Source organism: Anabas testudineus, chromosome 11 (assembly GCF_900324465.2).
Source record: "Anabas testudineus chromosome 11, fAnaTes1.2, whole genome shotgun sequence".
NCBI classification, from domain to species: Eukaryota; Metazoa; Chordata; class Actinopteri; order Anabantiformes; family Anabantidae; genus Anabas; species Anabas testudineus.
The window spans coordinates 14,479,357-14,491,896 of record NC_046620.1 but is presented as its reverse complement, the minus strand read 5'-3'; the positions used below and the strand labels follow the sequence as shown (position 1 = coordinate 14,491,896).

The 12,540-nt window shown below is 43.1% G+C and overlaps 1 protein-coding gene across 1 annotated transcript in view; it reads right to left on the bottom strand.

The window, feature by feature from the left end:
• Positions 1–11,927, bottom strand: part of col8a2 (collagen, type VIII, alpha 2) — a 39,131-nt gene extending 27,204 nt beyond the window's left edge. Inside the window, exon 1 of the mRNA XM_026347671.1 lies at positions 11,187–11,927. The gene's annotated coding sequence lies outside the window, so the exon portion shown is untranslated. The remainder of the gene's footprint in view (positions 1–11,186) is intronic.
• Between the last annotated feature and the right edge of the window lie 613 nt (positions 11,928–12,540).

Sequence of the window (12,540 nt, the reverse complement as noted above, 5' to 3'; positions counted from 1 at the left end):
AGAGGAGGCTGCATATATACACAGTATATGTAACTGTTAAGTAACTGTTTTGTGCTTTTCTGGTCGTGTGTGTGTGTGCGTGCATGTGCATGTCCCTATATATTGCATGTACAGTGTGCATCACACATGTGAGTCTGTGAAAATAGGCACAGATAAATTAAGGTGGAGAAATTGCTGTGCACAAAGATCAGCCAGCAGTCTATGTATGGTCGCACATATTATATGTTGTTTTTAAAAACTATATCTGTGGTGGCAAGTTTAGTATCCATGTTTTTCCATCATTTCCTTTATTATAATTTTTTTTATTTAATGGCATTTATTGAGTTGCACAATTGAAAAATTACATAAACGAAATCAATATCACCAAAATCCCTCCAGATTCTGGTTAGTCCGGGACATTTTGCATGCTTCAGATGCTCAACAGACAGGCAAATAAAAGCATATTTGGAAGAAAAACGATTATCCAACATCACCATCACTCTCCTCCGTATTTGCTGTGCTAACAACTGGCCAGGGTCGTGCGGTATGAGAGAACTGTGTTTAGACGGCTCTTCGCAGACCCTCAGTTAGGAACAGTGCAAATAGACATAATGCCAAAATAACAGTCGCTGGAATGCAACACTGCATATGCCGTTGTTAGCCTTGGATGGAGATTTAAGGTTGTGAGGTAGACAGATAAACTCCCCCCCCACACTTTCCTGTTACATGTTGATCTGGTCTGTCACGTTTTAGGAGGAGGCTGTCGTCTCAGGGTACTCTGGGGTCTCAGTGAGTGATCAAATCAAACAGCAGCCGCATGTGGATGATCAGTTACACATCCATGAGAGGGTAGCGTCAAACATACCGTGCACTATTTCCTGGCAGCAGCTTACCAACATTGGGTCAAATCTCAGTGTTCAAGCTCATATGAGTACAGAGGTGGGAAATATCACACAACTAAAGGAAGAGCTGAACTGATTGCAGATAAGACAGACATGAATATAAACCCTTCAAACCTTCCTGCTATTACTAAATCATTTCCCAGACTGGAGAACTGGCCTCCCTCTCTCAGAGAAAAGCAGGAAGGGACAATGACATGAAAAAGATTCAAAGTGCAGACTTAAAAACAAACATTGTCTGACTTACTTTTCCTGCTTTTTTCTTTCTACTACCCCTTACCCACCGCCTGCCTGTGCCATAACTTTCTCTCCCTCTGTCTCCCCTGGACAATGTATTACTAAGGCTGCGGTTTTTATTGGAATGACTTAAATGGCCCTTAAAATGCTGTTTGAATGATGGGTGCTGCTGTCTGTCCTCTGAGTGTGTGCACGTAAGTGTTTATGCGCGAGTGTGTGCCGACTCCAGACCCCATTTCCATCAGCAGTGCCAACTTTCTTTCACCCGCACATCCAATCCTCCCCCCCCCAAACCTCCACCTCCACCCCTGGTTCTTGATGTTCACCACATCTCCCACAGTGGTCACACTCATTTTTTTGCTTGTGTTAGTTTTTTTTTCCCCCTCTTGTGCTTTTGCTTCTTTATCCACACCATGGGGAAAAACACACAAAACAATTGCCCTCACACTCATAAGGTAATAGCTACAATTTGCTTATCGCACAAGTGCACATGTGTAAATAAATGAAGTCTAGACTGATAGAGGAGACAAAACCCTTCCATCTGGGTTTAAAATTGAGTTTCCCAAAGCATAAGCAAACAGCATAAACAGTATAACATGCATAAGTCAACAGAATAACAATGTTTATTTGTTCTAAGACCATTTTAAGTAGCAGTCTCGGCTGGTCTTCATTTTTATATGTCTAGATATCATACAAACATCACTATCCACTGCTTTTCCTGCATACGGTACCTGTGCATTTCTGCATATGCTCCCACCCATCAGACACTTTGTGTGACTGTCTGAGCAGCAAATGCACTGAAATAATGATTACAGGCACATTCCAGACGCCTTCTGTGGAGTGAATGATGGACCAAGAGAGAATATGCAGAGGGAGCATAGGATGAAAAGTGCATCTGAGGATACAGATAAGGCATGATAAGAAAAGAAAAGTGATGACAAACAAGGTTCAAGTCTCTGCATGGGAACATGGGTTATGCGTGTATATGTTTTGCAGAGTATGCACAAGATCAACAGCACTGCCATGCCATCTCTTGACAACAGTCTGTCAAGACGCGTGGGTAGCCTCAGAGCACAGTGCCAAAATAGCTAAAAGGACACAACAGAGGACATAATCAGAACATGCCAGATGGAACTGAGTCCAGGGACAGGCTGAGACTGTGAATATACTGTTGTGTCTGGAAGGCCTGAGAAATATTTGGACAATTTTTGGACCCTGGCAGCATTTCAGCTAATGCTTTTCTTTTCCCCCCCTCCTCCCAGAATCGAGGGCAGTGTAATGGCCAGCGACGAAAGCAGGAGGAGTGTCACATGGAGTAGATTAGCAGATTAATCAATGTAAACTACATTGTTGAACTTTGTTCCCCCATTTGTTTGATATGCATCACTGATCACGAAGGAAATTATCAGTGATCTGTTTTTATTTTTTTGCTAATGTACTGGTACCAGACTTCTATAACATATTTGTGTTTTAGGTGTTGAAGTAGTGGGAATCAGGCAGGTGTAACAGGACAAAATGCCTGCTACTAAAATACTACATAAAGAGTACATGAACAATCCAACAGTTGCTCAATTTTAGATTTTCAAATAGCTGCAAACAACTCAAGTCGGTCATTTGGGAATAACTTTGCATTAAACCTGTATTACTGCAATCACTTCATGGTCATATTTGGCTTTTGACAGACATTTGTGATTAACAGAATTATGCAGGAAAGAAGACGGAAAAGAAATTTTAGCAGTACCTGGTTTTCAGATCACACACACAAAGTGCATACAGCCCACTGGGGAAAGACTCTCAATTCATTAGGGCACTGTTAGTGTATACTGACTTGGAAGGCGTCTGTGCACCCTCCCGACAACTGTTGAAGCAGTCTGTATTTCTCATTGTTTGCATGTGGGTAGCTGTTTGCGTGTGTCCCTACTTTGTTACACCTGGTTTATCTCAGCTGACTTTCCTCAATATTCACTTTCATAAAATGATTACGCACACTGATACCGTATTCTGCTCTCTTTATGTTTCTGACAGGGTTCATCGATACGAACAACTTCCTTCACATTACATGTAGTCATTTGCACTAAACTAGCTCAGCTTTTCTTAAGAGTTTCTCTTTCCTGACCACAAACAAGCCCAAACTTTACTGCCTCTCTGCTTTGAACGAGCAGGCTGTCATATGGCAGCGACACGGCATTCTGGACACATCCTCTCACTATAACAATCTGGCGGACATGTCTGCATCCTCATCTCTTCCTCCGTCTCCTTGTTATCCCTCCCACTTCCTTCCAGACTACGAGGGATACAGAACATGCTTTGGCCTTGTGATGGAAGACAGTGACTAGAGTACAATGAATGAATCCAACTCTGCAGTTGAGTAAACTACAGAATATAAAGGCAGCGCTGTTTGACTCAAATATATTTTTTAATCTTCAAACCTGCCCAGTTTTTTTTTTTTTTTTACTCTAGAGATTAACGGCATTAAAAGTTCAGCTGGTTGCTGGAGTTCTAGGGTATTACTGAGCTTGTTGCTCAACATGAGAAATCGGCCCCGTGTTCCCAACAGGGTAAACAAACACTGGAGTAGGAAAGAGGCTGTGGCGAACTGAAGCAGAGTAATTCATGGAGGAATGATCTGTGTCTGGGAGCAAACAGACAGACTCTGCATGTTTCTGTTGACACTGGTTCAAATCTTCGGCCCAGATCAAAGACGCCACATGGTGGCTACAAACTGAGCACTTTTCAGACTAAGCTTATTTTCTCTTTTCTGATTCTTCTACCTTCGGCATTTTTCTTTTTTTACTTGTACCTTCACCTCTCCTTGCCCCTTTCCCACAATAACCATCCCTTCCACTTTCTCCAATCTCCATTTTCATAATGTCCCACTTTGATCATTCGTTCTCTTCCAAATGGATCCATCGCTATTTCTCTTTCCTAAACCTTCCTGATGTTTCCCATATCCCTATCACACTTTCACCACATGTCAGGAAAACTTGGGTTTGTATGGTTTCTGCCCAGCTTTGGGAGCCATCCAGCACAGGCTCCATTGGGCTGGTTGTTGGTTCCCACTGTTAGGAAATGACCACTTCTCTGGTTCAAATTAGCAATGAGGCAATACAACAGGGCTTTTTTCTTGCGACTTGAAGAGGAAAGCAGGGAAAGTTGGGAGACAGAGTAGCCATCTGCAAACCACATGAAACTGAGTGGTAATTGTTTCAAAGCCTTTCCTAATTAAGTATTATGTTGGTTGGCCAGGAGACATCCTCCCAGAAGTGGTTGTACTTTTGTAGCATTCACTGTCAACAGTCACAGATGTGCCTGGTTAACGTCAGGTAGAAGTTTTATTTCCGTCCGCTTATTCTGCAATCTATCATCTATAGAACATCCAAGACTTAACTCAGGTCATGTAAATCTTTGACCTTCACTTCTGTGGTGCTTTATGTAACTACAGCTGTGTTCTTACAGCCAACAGCAGCTTCCTAATCTCTCTAATACTGTTGTCGCACTGCACAGGGAAGAAGGAACAACTTTCCACTCTTATGGATGAGTGAGCTGAATATTGACATGGTGTCATCATTACAGGTGGCCGTTTAACAATTTCATGATCATAACTGAAATGTAGGATGATTTTTCACTGCATGCTTTCTTATGTTACCTACTTAATCTCAAATTGACAGACAAAACTGAGGAAATGAGATGATGGAGTGGCGAACGGTTAGGGTTGTGTTTGTTCAAGGCCTCAAAGTGCAGCATCTAAAATGTTCCCAATGAAACTCTACTCCACTTGTATCCCTTCTGAATTGTTTCTGCAGGCAGATCAATATCCCTTCATGTCTTGTGAGCATGAAACAAAATAATTTTTCTTCAACAGCTTCTTTGAGCACTAAGAAATGCTGCCAAACCTCATTACTCCTCCTGTCTTACTCTGGGAAACATTACATATATTCTAAGGATAAACAGGAACAAAAGGGCTGTAGTTGAGGTCATGCACACCCACAACATACTGCAGAACGGACTTAGTAAACCAGGGCTCACAAACGAGCTGTAGTGAGCACAAAGTTGCTTTCTTGTTTCACTACTTTGCTGCTGATTACAGGAAATGATTAGCAAAAAAGCCTTGAAGGGCTGGTTGTGTTGTACACTAATGCCTGGGAGTGTTGCATTATGTTGCTCAATGGGCTCAATAGTCTGTACAGAATGGATTAAGTGTCTAAACCAAGGCCAAACCAAGGTGGACACTATCACTACAGGCAAACACTACTGGTTGTACTTTCTATTTTTATGTGCTGCTGGGATTGGAGCTACATTAATATCAACTATACACTATATCAATGCACACAAAGCTTGTTAAACACAATGCAGGTGCACACTTTGCTCTTGCAACGCATAATACAATTACACATTTCAAATCCAAAAAAAACGAAAAGGAAAAAAAAGCAGGGTGGTCCACCGTAGGGCATAAATCCTCTTCAATCCTTCTCTTTGAGGAACTCTGCGAGCCAAGTCAGACTTCAGGTGTTTATCAGGGCAGAAAGTGGCAACTCCTGACAGTTTGTTTAAGGCAGGAAGAAAAAGGGTTCACAGATGTTTGTAACCATGTGGTGGGCACCTGTAGTCACCTGCTAGTGAAAGACAGTCGAGTTATTTCTATGTGAAAATCAGGTAGAATGCCAGTTTGATCACACTGCTTCATGTTGTTACAGGACACAAGCATCTGTACCATCAAATTCCTAGGAGATCATATGTATGCAGTGTCTTTCTGACCTGTTTTGCTTCCCTCTTTAAAAATCAAATAATTCTACTTTAAATATACCACAAATACATTTTTAATAATGAAAATTTAAATAACTTTCATTGTCAGAATGTGATGTATATGATATAGGACTACTTCATATTTATTGGAGAGATTTGAAAGTGCTAATAAAAAGGTATAGATATCAAATACTGTGTCTAAGAAAGTAGTCAGGAAGTAAATACAACTTTTACTCATACTGTGGAACTATTCCTTTAACATTTGCACGTTTAACTATGAGGTAACTGGTGAAGCAAAACTTGTTGATGAACTGTAGATTGCCGTCTGCTACTGAAGTTCGGGAAAAACTCCACTGTGTGTGATCACACAATGCATGTGTCATTTAGTAAGCATCCACTTCCTACTCCAGAAAATCTGGCTCTGTGAAATAAAATGCTTTTTATTATCCCGCTCCGCAGGGACCATAACACCACAATAACCCCTTTCTCTTTTCTCTTTTTACAAACACCTACGCACACGTCTAAATCAAGCTCAGACTGAACAATAACAAAGTCTGGAGCTTGTCAAATGGTCTCCAAAGAGCCGTTTCCAACCCTTTACTCACTGTTGACCCATCAGAGAGAGATATATCCATCCTGCATCTGAAGTAAAATAATAAAAATAAACAGTTGGCTTAGGAAGTATGTCTGTAACACGATGAAAAGAGGGATAATGTTTTATACTAAGGAGTTGACCCCTGTTAAGAGCTGGCCCAATGTCCTGCTTTTGGAAGCCCCAAATCAGATTCTTGCCAGACTGTGAACTGAGTGGCAATGAATGAAATGTAGTAAAGTCAAAAAACAAAGGCAAACCTCCCAATATACTGTATACTCTACATGTGTGCACTTGTGCTATTCAGACAGTCGTGCACGGTTTCTCATTTGGTTTCGCTTAGTGTTTAATTCTCCTACAGCTGAGACTGGTGATTGGATTGGCCATACACATCCTCAGGAGACTCTTGTTTCCCTGCATCCGAAACTGAACCAGGGGAAAACTCGGCCTCAGTGGAAGAACACAAGATGTCACATCCCATTAACTAGGAGCTGCGCGGGTGTTGCATGAGCGCTGACACTCTCATCTGTGTTTGTTCCTGTTGGAATATTTCTTGACAACACAAGCTGCTGCGACACACAGTTGGAAAAAAAAAAAAAATCTAGATTTGACTCCAGAAGGCATTGCTCAATACTTGTTTTGTCCGTGGCTTAGTTACTGCGCCTTGTTCAGGCCTCACTGACTAAAAGCAATGTCTGGCATTGGAGTTACCACAGGGGTTTTGGTTTTAGCCCAGTAAAGAGGAGTTGTAGTCTAGACTAGTAAAAATGATGGAATGGACGGGATGAAGAGAAGAACCAGAAGCAACAGGGAGATGTTAAGAGAAAAAGGGGCCACCCCACCTTCTCCTGCTTCTGTCCCGCACACGTGTCTGTGATAAGTTTATTCTGATAGCTGCAAAGGGCATGTTGTCAAACCCCTCTGAGCTTACATGCCTAAGACTGAGCCACTGCTGACAGAGTCAATGGGAGGAGGAGGAAAAATAACAAGAGGCGTCTGCCAAGCCTCCCCACTGCCTGCTCTCCCTGTCTCTCTCTGTCCCCCTGTTGCTGCCAGCCAAGAAGAAAAACTCTCTTTTGGTCCAAACACAGTTATGAGAGAATGAAAGTGCAAGTGGGAGACACAGATAACCGCAGATAAGGGAAGATATAGAAGCACAAAATGAATAAATGAAGCTACCAACCTTTTAATATAGTTAAAACAGAATTAGAATTATGGAAAAAAAAAATGTTTGGGGGTTTGTTTTCCTCCTCCCTCTCTCTTTCCTGTAGCTCCTACGGAGCTGAGAGCCAAAACAATGTCCTTCAATACAAGATCCTGATTAATAACGTGCTGCTTCATCCACTCTGGAGGGCCGTATATTTGTGCAGATTCACTATCTGCCATATAGCCGACTGACTTCCACATATATCAGCTGCGTGTGCAGGCCAAGATGGCTACTGGTGATGTGTGAAGAAGCTTAGAGAAAATAAACACAAAAAGGCAAAAAGGAAGGAACGGGAGATTAGATACAAATCTCCATACATCTGCGCACAAAAATATGTTCCTGTCTTTTATAGTCGGTGTCTGTTTCTTCCACCCCTTTCAGCTCAAAAACAAATCTGGTCTATTAATCTTGAATGTTATGGTCCAGGCTCTGATTAAGACCAGGACTTGTATTCTGTTTCGACCGCAATTCTTCATTCAGAACATCAGCAGCAGCATTTAGCACAGCTTATAATACGTGCTGAAGAGTCGGTGCGCGTACATGTGTGTGTGTGTGTGTGTGTGTGTGTGTGGCTGTAATTACAGACATGGGCTTCCGGGCTGCAAAGAGCACTTGAAGAAAACCCACTCTTTGTTGGAGAGGTCTTTAAAGGAATGCCCTGTTTTCACTCCATTTCCTCTTTATGCTAAAGTACCTGTGAAACAAAAGGTTCTGATGAGAGAAATGTGTGTGTGAGTGCAAACATCTGCGCGCGTGTGTGTGTGTGTGTGTGTGTTTGGAAGGTGTCTGGGTTCCAGGAAAGTAAGGGAATAAATGGGCGTTTACCTTTCCTTGAGAATGAGTGGCATTCTCCTTCATTTCCTGCTAGCGCACCATAAGACTGAGAGCAACAGAGACACACGCAAGTAGAAAAGCATATACAATCCTGTAAGAAGACTTAGATCTTACATCACATTTCGAGTAGCCGGTGAACTTCTAAGTGAGGGATGGGACTGAATCGTGAGGATCAAATGGAAAAATTGAATAGTATCAGATTTATGGGAGATAATGACAGAATTCAATTTTTCATGTGGGTCAAAAAGTCATAATTACTCACAACATTACAACATGCAATCTGTGCCATGTGTTTATGCCCTAGTGGCAGTGGATGGCATGGGTGCCATGTGTTTGTGCCCCCTTGTGGCCACCAAAAGGGACTACTGTGCAAGCCAATAAAAAAATAAAAGAGAGTTCAGTTGAAGTTCTTCTTTTATTTTTCTGCTTTTAGAAAAAAGAAAACAACAAAAAGCATTCTCTCACATGCCTAGTGGAAACATGTCTCTCACCAGGTTATTGTCAGAGAGATTTTCAAGCAAAGACTGGTGTGATGTTTAGAATTATAGAATGATGATAAAGGAGACAGTTACAGTGCTGTACATCTGAGTCCCAGGAACGCTTTCCTTTCAATTATGTCTCTGTTCTGCTGCTCACATGTCTCCAAAAATAGCTTGTTCTTTCACCTTGATATCAGATCAAGGTTTCTCCCAAAAAGTCAAGAGCTGATGTTAAGTTTGGAGGCTGACAACTTCAACATGTTCTGGCCTATAAACTGACTGCAGTGGAGCATGAGAAGCCCGGCACTATATGAGCAAGAGGTTTGGCAAAGGACTGGGCGAGTGTGTTCATCTGTTTGAAATGTATGTGTGCGTGTGTGTGTGTGTGTGTGTGTGTGTGCGTTAAATACACCAGGCGTAAAGTTTGTATGTGTACGCTGCTGTGCACTCAGCATGACTGTTGTTTGTGTATGGTCGGTCACGATTCAGCAGTATGTATCAAAAGCCTCGAGGGGCAGCTGGTTGGAGACTGTTACTTGTGGTGAAATAACACTCCACATGCACAAACACACACTTCAGCTGCTCGGAACCACCACTAATCAAGAGTATAGTATAGAGTTGCCGTGGCTACAGCCAAACGTTGGCATCTCTACGTGCCAGGCACGGCCAAGAATAAGGTCAGCGATGCTGGCAGGAAAAGAGAGGAGCATAAATCTTCTTACCTATGGATTCCTTACAGAAATGAATCGAAGGTGGGACTGGAAACCACTAAATCTATTCGAGAGGCCCCCGGACTTTATGAGCAAATAGTGCTTTGAACAGTAAAGCAGACAGTGCTGCGGCAGCACCAGCAGCTCTGCAGGCCAGCAGCGCTCCCGCCGTGCCTCGCTTGCCAGGGGGTAGGAGTTCACGCTTTAGTGTGTACCCATTCACTCACTCACCTTGAAAGACTGTGTAACACAAGTTCGATTCTCCCACAGATTCATTCTCCTAGGAGCACGCATGTCTGGTTGCACGTGCACCAACACACTGAAACACGCGCAGACGCACAGCGACTTTTCTCGCAGCTAGCCAATGAAACACAGGGACGGTGCCAAATGTTTTTGGATTTCAGAACTCGGACGTACTGTCATTTCCAGACTTTTCCCCTTTTATTTTTTGTCTTAGTCGCACTTTATTCTTCTATTTCTCTCTGTCTCCCTCTACCTCTCTGGTGTTTAATCACCGATACACGTGATTTTAAAATCCTCTTTTTTTTATTTCTGGACAGGTTTTTATCTTCAATGATGTGTTCCTGTTCCTTTTTCTTTTATTATTTTCTTTATTTTTTGCTTTTTCAATCTGCCTTTCTGTCATGCGAGATACCTGTGGACTCACAGTCCTGGCTATGCCTCAGCCTTCTGTTTCGTGATGGAGGGATGTCGTTACAGTGGAATGCAGTGTCGCTCGCCAGAGGCGTCACAGTAGATGGACAGAGCGAAGCAACAGGAGCAAGAGATGAGTAGAGAGGAGTCTATTTGCTTAGTACCTTCCACTAAAAAAACTAAATCATTTCATTCTACATTTAATATAAACTATCACAACAACAGAACATGTGACATGAGCCGTTACATTCACAGATACAAACACACGATCCGTCCACATGGATCGTACCTGTCAAAGAGCCAAAGCTGTTGCACATATCCCACTACAGCACCCCAGTGCCCCATCCTGATACACTCTCAGCGTGCACACCACGCCCACTTCAACATCATCAGCAAGAAGTCCCAGATGTTTGTTGGTATGGTTGCATCAACAATGTCTTGGCCCAAACACCTGCAATTCAGATTCTAAGATGATCAACTACCATCCCCTTTTTTTCAGGGCAGTCATCCACATGAGGCAGTCCTGACAATCAAAGCAGATCAATAACAGTTGCATAACTTGTTATGCAGGATCAGTGTCTTTACACTCTGGGCTGGACGTGAACAATGTTTCTTTATAATCTGCAAGTTGTTACTCTGTGCACTAGCTCAGGAATGAGGAGAATTATGCAGGTCCCATGACTACGACATTGCACCGTCTGTTTTATATTTTTACCCCCTCTCCTTTCTGCTCACCTCTTTTAGTTCTTTTGGCCACATGAGCTACATGTGATGTAAGTGAAGAGGCAAGAGAAGACAGGACGCGAGGATGCCAACACACCTTAAGGAAACATGAGGGCAGGTAGAGCTTACCTTTCTCTCCTCAGAGCGTTGAGGGGCAGAAGGATGCACTGGGTAAGGGCAGCGGTAGGTGTGAGCTTCAGGTGGGTCTCTCTTCTACCTCCCTCCTTGCTTCAGCCACGCTTGTCTCCCATGAGATGCAATTGCATCAAATATTCAACGAACATGCAGCCAAAAAAGAGGAGTGGTGTCCTCTTGGGCAAAGAGCTGGCACCCTGAATTGGTCCAGTGCTGCTCACAAGTTCAGAAAAGACACAGAGAAAAGCAGCAGTTAAAAACCGGACGTTGTCAACTGCAGGTTGAGCAAATAGTTTAACTTTTATTTATTTGCCTCCAGCCAAAAAACAAAAAGTCCATCCGTGTGCTTTCAGTGAGAGATAGCAAAAGTCAGAGAAGGGATGAAATCAGAGGGGAGAGTCCTCTCTGTGCCGTCTTCACGCTGTCCAGACGCAGGTCTGAGGAACACCTTCCCAATCTGTGCGCTCTCGCTCTCCAGGGTGGAAAGTAGGAGGGAAGGAGCGAGGGAGCAGGACAGAGGGGGAGAGAGAGTGAGTAACAGTGGAGTGAGCTTCAGTCAGTGAGGCAGGCAGAGCTGAAGGCTGTGGGTCCAAGCAGGGTGTGCTCCCACTCACAGGACTTATAACCAGGGGCTGTGCGCCTCGCTGCTCCAATCTCCCTGACTTACTCGGTGATCCCTCTCTCACTGGCTTATTTTGGGAAAGACAGACAGGATTGTTCACTGGATTAAACTCCCTTCATACAAAAAAGCAAGTGTCTGTGGCTGGCTACACCGAAGAGGGAGGGGAGTTAGCAGGACGGGGTGGGGTAGCAGCCGCGCGAAGAGAGGGGTGGAGTAGGATGAAGAGGATGGAACCAAAAGACAGGAATGAGAAAAAAGGAATTCTGAGAAATTCTCTCACTCATGTTTTGCCTCCCTCATCTCATCTTTCATGAAATTATACCTTAAACGTTGCTTGAAAATCAGATCAGCAAATCAAGCTCAGCCTGTAGAATACTGGCAGGAATGACCCTGGAGATTTTAATCTCGGAGTTTCCCACAAAAAAGTCTTTGTTTACTGCCTTTTAGCTCCAGTAGCCAATTAATAATCTGTATGAAGGACATAACATTGGATAATTATAATAGATAAGGGGGTATTGTGCTGTCACCTAAAACCTGCTGCAGATTGTGCATGACCGTTACATGATAGCTCTCGGGTTTAATCACCAAAGCACAGCAGTAAATGACATTGCTTAACATTTCGCTACCACAGCCCATCTATTCATTACTACGACACGTATCAAATGGACATCACATTCAAGACATGCCATGCGTTTGCCAGGAAAACGCAAACATTCTCATCAACGT